Genomic DNA, 7,495 nt, shown 5'->3' on the forward strand with positions numbered 1-7,495 from the left:
ATTAATGTCTCTCATTGCAACTACTCCAGGCTAGTCAGTAAGTTTACTTGCTCCTTTTTTTAAAATAATAAATTATATAAAAAATAACATTAAGGGCCAGCACAGTAGCTCATTGCCCTTAATCCCAGCACTTTGAGAGGCCTAGGCAAGTGGGTCACTTGAGGTCAGGAGTTCAAGAACAGTCTGGAAAACATGGCAAAACCCTGAAACCCCATCTCTACAAAATATCTAAAAATTAGGCAGGTGTGGTGGGTCTCACCTATAGTCCCAGCTATTCCAGAGGCTGAAGTTGGAGGATTGCTTGAGCCTGGGAGGCAGAGGTTGCATGCAGAGAGCCAAGATTGCACTCCAGTCTGGGCAACAGAGCAAGAATCTGTTTCAAAATACTAAAAATAACAATTATTATTAATAATAACAAGTATATGAAGTATGACACAGCCTATCTCTTCATATTAGGGTCTGAATACACTATTATTTGTAGTTGACACTAGATGAATTTAGATGATTTAGATATCGGCTGAAAACAGGATTACATTTATTATTAGGACAACTTTTTCTTCACTACATGGGTACATTGAACTTCGGAAATAATTGTTTATACCAACATATTCCTAAAAGCAAAAGATGCCTCAAATGTATTTTTCATACTAGACTTTTATCCTTTAAAATATTGCTCTACAATAGTGTGCTAATTATACATATGAGAAAACTGAGGCACAAAAATGGCATGGCTACTCATTAGTTGATTTTTCACTAGTGATACTTATTTTTTATTATTCATCAAATGCAGTGCTGTGTGCTGGGAATATGATGATAGCTAAGAATGCAGGGAAGAATGCCCTAAAGTAGGCTGCTGCTCACAAGAGAAAATGGACTAAATAGGAAATTACAATACTTGTTGAAAATATCTCTGATATGAAGGAATAATGGGGTTTGAACAGACTAAAGGCCCTGATTTTTCTACTATATAATCATATGTCAATAAAACATCAAAATAAATTGAAAAACTCAGTAAAGGAGACCTGGTCGGAAAATATAAAACATAAATTTTCTTTCAACATTTTGAAAAGATCTATTCATTCTGAAAACAATGTTGCATGATGAATTTTATTTTAATCAATAACTTGCATCATTGAATTATGTATGGAAATTTTTCTTACATTGGACAAATACACTCAGTACTGTCAGTAGTTTGTTTTACACTTTCTGCAGCTAATGATATACTAGGTCATAATATAATAACATAATATGTGGTCATTATCCAGAATTTAAATATATATCTTCAGATATATAATGTATCATTTTCATTTTTTTGTTTGAGAAATCTGAAGAGAGGCAGAGCCTTTGAACACATTTTTGGAAAAAGTCAAATTACTATATCTAAAACTCATTATCTACAATAAGAAGAAAATAAAATTTTGCTAAGCATATTAATGAGAGTTGTAGAAAAATTCCCAGTAGAGCTTGATCAAAATAAAACAAAGGAATGGGAATAGTAAATATTCATTTAATCCTTTCTTTATATCATGCTTTGTGTTGAAAATTTATAGATGCCATTTTATTTAATCAATATAAATAGTTTAGAGCTTAGAGGTCCCTAAATAACATCTAATACAGTACCTAACTCAGACAAAGAAACTGAACTCAAAGGAATAAATGCTAATCATCTAGTAGTCTTGACTCTGTCTAATGATTTTTTTTAAATCCACATTTGGTCTTAATTTGAGGATCAGGAAGACTGACCTGCAATAATGCTTCTTCAATTAAAGTATTACATTATATTACCTACTTAATTTAATTGCAGATGAGATTTAAATTCATTTGCAAAACTGTAGAAATAAATATGCTATTTTAAAAAAACCCTTTGTGCATTTAAACCTAAACACGCACACATACACACACACACACACACACACACAAACACACACACACACACATGTCTCAGTATGATCCACATGACTTGAGAGATGAAAAACCCAAATTACAACAATGTCCTCTATGTAGCTTGCACAGATGGCATATTCTTTTTGAGATGTAATTGGGCCGAACTCAGTGACCTAACTACCCTCTCATTCTGCTACAGAACACCCATAATACTCAGTGAAAAAGCTTAAACCTCAGAAAAACAAAATGCCATAAGAAAGACCATATGTTAAAAAAAAAAATGTTTCCCAAAATGAAGACCCTGAACTTATCCAGGGTCTCTTTTTTTTTTTTTTCTGGCCAAAAATATTCTCTGAAATTATATTCCACATGAACATGCCACTCATCTGCACCCACCTGGAAGGTGGCACAGTTTTCCAGAATTCATGTAGTTCCAAGTTTAATCTCCATGACACAATTGACACAGTTGCTGGCAATTTCTAAGAAGTGGCCCTTGAAGTATTACAGGACACTGTGTACTTTCTGATTTTAGTCATTTTTATCCAGGTATATTTAGAGCAGAATTAAAATATATCATTGAAATGGGGACACACATCACCAAAGTGCAATTACATTGCAGCAGAGATTTTTGTGGGAGTGTAATCTCACCCAATTCATTTTCCTGAGATGAATCTAATTTGTTTGGTCTGTTGATAGCTAGGAGAACTTTAATACTTAATTCATAACTTCTGGGGGTTCTTTGATTGTCCAGTGCCTCCTCTGGCTCTCAGAGTTTCTGCACACACACACTAAGGCGCCAGGGCAATTTTCAATATTCAAGCCAAGCCAAGAGTACTTTCGTTTTAAGTATTACTCGTATTGCTCTTTAATTTACCAAAAACAAAACTTTCAGGGAAAAAATGCAAACATTGTCCCCGCAGAAGTAAGAACTTATAATTTTTCACTGGATTTTCTGTTGATGTCAGCACATGCCTGTAAGTAAAATTTAACCTGGCCTCGTGTAATCTGGCAGCCAAGGATACTGGGAAGATCATGCTCCTTTTCTATTTATTAATCAAATATTGAATTTATGCTAGCCAGAGAGCTTTCTGAACAGTTTATTTTCTAATTCTATACAGTAATATTTTTATATAAACAGTGGGATGTCTTCGAAGCCATGACTAGGCAGGTTTGACATTGTGTCAATATAATCAATAAAGTAAATGGCATAGTATTATATATATTAGGGATCATTTGTAGATCATTTGCCAGGACGTTTAGTGTTTCTCTGTGGCCTTATCCTTCAGGAAAACCATCAGTCTTGTTAGAGAGGTATAACTTTCCATTTCTTAGGAAGTACCCTCCCATTAAAGAACTGAGGAGACAACATAGATGACAGAAAGGAGGAAGAGCATGGATTATTTAGCATAAAGAACTCAGCCTCCTCTATTCAGCAACCATTTTTCTGAAGCTGCCTTACTGTAATTACAAAGATGAAGATATAATTTCTTCCTATTCCTTGTTTCTCACACATTTGGCTACCATTTGCAAGCCATGAAGGTAGAAAGGTTACTAAAATATTTATATTTAAGAATTATTAATTCATTTAAACAGTAGCCATTGTGGGTACATCATAACACACAAAGTCAGAAAAAAATAACTAAATAAATATCTTAGGCAATCAGGATTTAAGACACCCATTGCAGAAGATAGCATACTCTCCAAGAGCTTACAGTTAAGCAGAATGATAAATAGGACTTCAAGCTGTATTTGTATAAGGGGTATAGGACTTGTGATAAATATGAGTAATAAAGCCAAAGTAAGCTATACCTTATTGCCTATTTTGGATGCAAGGCCCTCATAAAGCACACATTCCCAGTCGACCTATCTCATTATCCTTGACATCAAGTTCCTCTAAGTTGCTGGCATGGCTTTTTGGATGTAAGAGCTAGAAAGTGACTACTTGAGGCTGATGCATTTTTAATAATGGCAACCCTGAGATACCTTGTGGCAGAAATTGCAATTGATTCCAAGGTGATTAGCATATATTCCAGCTGCAGCCAGTCCTTCTGCTGATTTCCCCAATGAACTGTGAACCTCAGAAGTGTTTTGCTGACCTTGTGTTGAATGTGCTTTTCTGGAATTCCCACTTGGAAAGATATAAAATATATTTAACTTACAGTGGCAGCTGTCTTTTGCTTACAGGTTAACTTGGGTGGTGATGGCACCTGTGTCCAAATCATAACAATATCATTTTGGATGGAAAAGGATGATAACATTCAAAGACAGAGACAGCCCAACTATAATGATAAATTAATAGAGTGAAACTTTAGAACTGTAAAATAATTTACAATCTAAATAACTGTGAATGTATTTAAAATCTTTACCTGAAGTGGCAGTATAATTGTCCCAATGCTGCTACCATTGATCAAAACAGTTTAGGAACATTGAATTTTATTGTTAAAATCTCTTATACTTTTAGATGAATCACTCTCATATACATATTTTTTTCTGTTACAACCAGCATTAAACCTACAAATAATGCATTAGCAGTAGTTTGAAATTGCAGGGAGCTGCACCTGTAATGTCATAATCATGGAATTTTAAATTATTTTCATGAAAGGTTAGTTTTAAGCTCTCTCTAAGGAAACTTTTACTATAGTTTATATATGCCATATTCTTCTGATAAAATCAAATCGCTCCAAGGGACACACTGGGTAAATCTATAATATCTGTTATTATACCATTCCTAGATTCTTAGATAAGATGATAGCAAACATAATGAAAATTTGCATTTGACATTTATAGCATTCAATAAAAGAAAAAGATATCCCCAAAGTCCCATTTCAAACAAAATACATGTAGAAATAAGCATCCCATAATCTGAAGCAAGGATATTTTTAATGTAAATTTTGATTTCGAATAAGCTAATATTGTAAAAGGAGAATAACAGCTACATAAATCTTCAGATGTCTCTCATTTATTGCCATAGTCATTTTGCAAAATAATAATTAAATTCCTAATGTGCAGTAGGTTATGCAGAGATTGGAGACTCTTAGGTAAAGCATAAAAGAGTTGCTAATTTTATAGGGAATAAATTAATTCCAGTGTTCCTGAAAAATAGCTCACGGTTTGATCACTAAATATTAACTCAATGACAGCTTAGAATTCAGGGTAACTTCAGAGCTGGAGGAATGAGACAACTCAGTATGTATTTCATAAGGTAAGAGAGAGAGGCAAATTTAAACGCACATCTGCAGTGATGGAGCAGGGAAGAATCACTATCATTTGTTGTGTGAAGATGTAGTGCAGACTGAATTCAAAGATATGATTTGCAATAGCCAGCAACAAAGATCTTTGTTTTCTCATTAACTGGGAATGTGAAGAGAAACCTCCTTCATGGACTGATGATAAAGGTTAAATGATGTAATTTCAAAAAAGAGAGAATAGCAGGGCCAGTAACAGCATAAATAAAAACTTGATCCATGAAGGAGGTGACAGTTGACATTGAAGATCACTTGAGAAAATGCCTACTATTTAATATAAGTGGAAAAGTGGAAATAGTGCATGTTATTACTCCACTCCACACACAAAATGAATTTCAAGTAATTAAATACATACATCTTAAAAGTAAAACTATATAACTTTTCAAAACATACGGATGAATCCTCATATGTTAGAATTTGTAAGTATTTACTAAACAAGAGAAAATAAAAGTACAAGCTATAAAAGTGGAGACTGCATAATAAATGTTAATTAATTCCATCAGAGAATTTTATTTATCCTAATATTTGTTAGTCAGTGTCCAGTGCTTGAGAATACATCAGTAAGCAAAACAAAGATCTTTGCTCTTTTGGAGTTTATATTCTAGCAACAAGACAGACTGCAAATGATTTTTTTAATGTACATTATAGAAATGTCTTTACACAATATGTTAGAAAGTTATATAGGGTTAAGTTAAAAGTAGTTAAAGAGAGGATTAGGGAAATTGTCATTTTAAAAAGGGAAACGTGGGTAGGTCTTGTGAAAAAGTGATATTTACAAAAAAACAAATTGGAAAGAGACAAAGCATCAACAACCATGGAGATGCTGAGGGAAAAGCATTCAAGGGAGAAGGAAGAGTGTGTACAGTAGTCTTAAAAGTATAAAAAGTTTTAATGTATTTGAAAACACTATAAGGTCACTATAGCTAAAGCAGAGTGAACAAAGGTCAGAATATTAGTAGCCGGTGTCAGAGGCAGAATGATCAAATAGATTACTGATTTCTGTGTTATGTTTCAAAAATCATTTCTTATTCTGGATAATAAAGATATTCACATGCATTTTTCTCAGTGTTTTGACTCTTACAACTTGTGATATATTTAATCACATGCAGCTGCCAGTCATCTTCAGAGAATTGTTATAATGAGGAGGCAGGTCTCATGTCACGAATCTGTAAATTTTTCTAGAAAAGCTGGGTTTATGAATTTTAATGTTAAATATCATGTAAGTAAATTTTTTTTTTTTTTTTTTTTTTGACAGAGTCTCGCTCTGTCACCAGGAGCCAGGCTGAAGTGCAGTGGCACAATCTCAGCTCACTGCAACTGCCGCCTCTTGGGTTCAAGCAATTCTCCTCCTCAGCTTCCTGCGTAGCTGGGACTATAGACTCGTGCCACCACACTCAGCTAATTTTGGTATTTTAGTAGAGACAGGGTTTCTTATGTTGGTCAGGATGGTCTCGATCTCTTGACTTCATGATCCACCTACCTCGGCCTCCCAAAGTGCTGGGATTACAGGCCTGAGCCACCGTGCCCAGCAAAATTTTTTCACATTGATTATTTTCTATGATAAGAGAAAATTGTCTAATTATATATATTTTTCTTATTGAAAATCAAGTGCTCTACCACAGTCATTGAATAGTCCTTATTATCTCTACTGCTTTCTTTTGCTACCACTGCCATATCATTTTATTTATGCATATGTTGTATTCTGGGTTATTTTGGTCTTATTTCGTCTATTCCTATAACAAAACTACATGGTATTACTCACTGTAGCTTTATAATAAGCCCTGTTACCTTGTGCCTCTGATGGCAAAATTGTCTTGCTATTCTTAGCCTTCTGATCTTTGTTTAAAAAAACAAAATTAGTTTGCTGAGTTCCAACAGAAATAACAATTTTAAGGATGTGAATAAAATTATGCTAAATGTATAGGTTAATATAAATAAAACTAACACTTTTATATAAAAAAAACCTGAGTCTGACAATTACCCCTTACATATCCTTAGTCAGAATCATTTTATACATATTTAAAATTATATGTTTATTTCAATTATTTTATGTTTTAAATTGTGTAAAATTTTAAAATTATACCTCAAATGGCTCCTAGCATATACAATTCTTATTGATTTTTGAAATAGGTGTGTTACATATAGCAGTCTTATTAATCTATCATTTACTACTTTAGTTGTACATTTATTTGTGTTTCTGAGAAGGGAATCATAGTATCATCGAATAATGATTTTTTTTTCTTTATAATGCTGAAATTTAATTTTATTCTTTTATTTTTCTATACTTTTGTCTGACTTAATCTATGTAGGTCTTTCAATCCAGTGTTAAGTAGAAATTAGGTTGTTGGATGCCTCTGTTTCCTTTC

This window comes from Cebus imitator, unplaced genomic scaffold, assembly GCF_001604975.1.
Source record: "Cebus imitator isolate Cc_AM_T3 unplaced genomic scaffold, Cebus_imitator-1.0 Scaffold182, whole genome shotgun sequence".
NCBI classification, from domain to species: Eukaryota; Metazoa; Chordata; class Mammalia; order Primates; family Cebidae; genus Cebus; species Cebus imitator.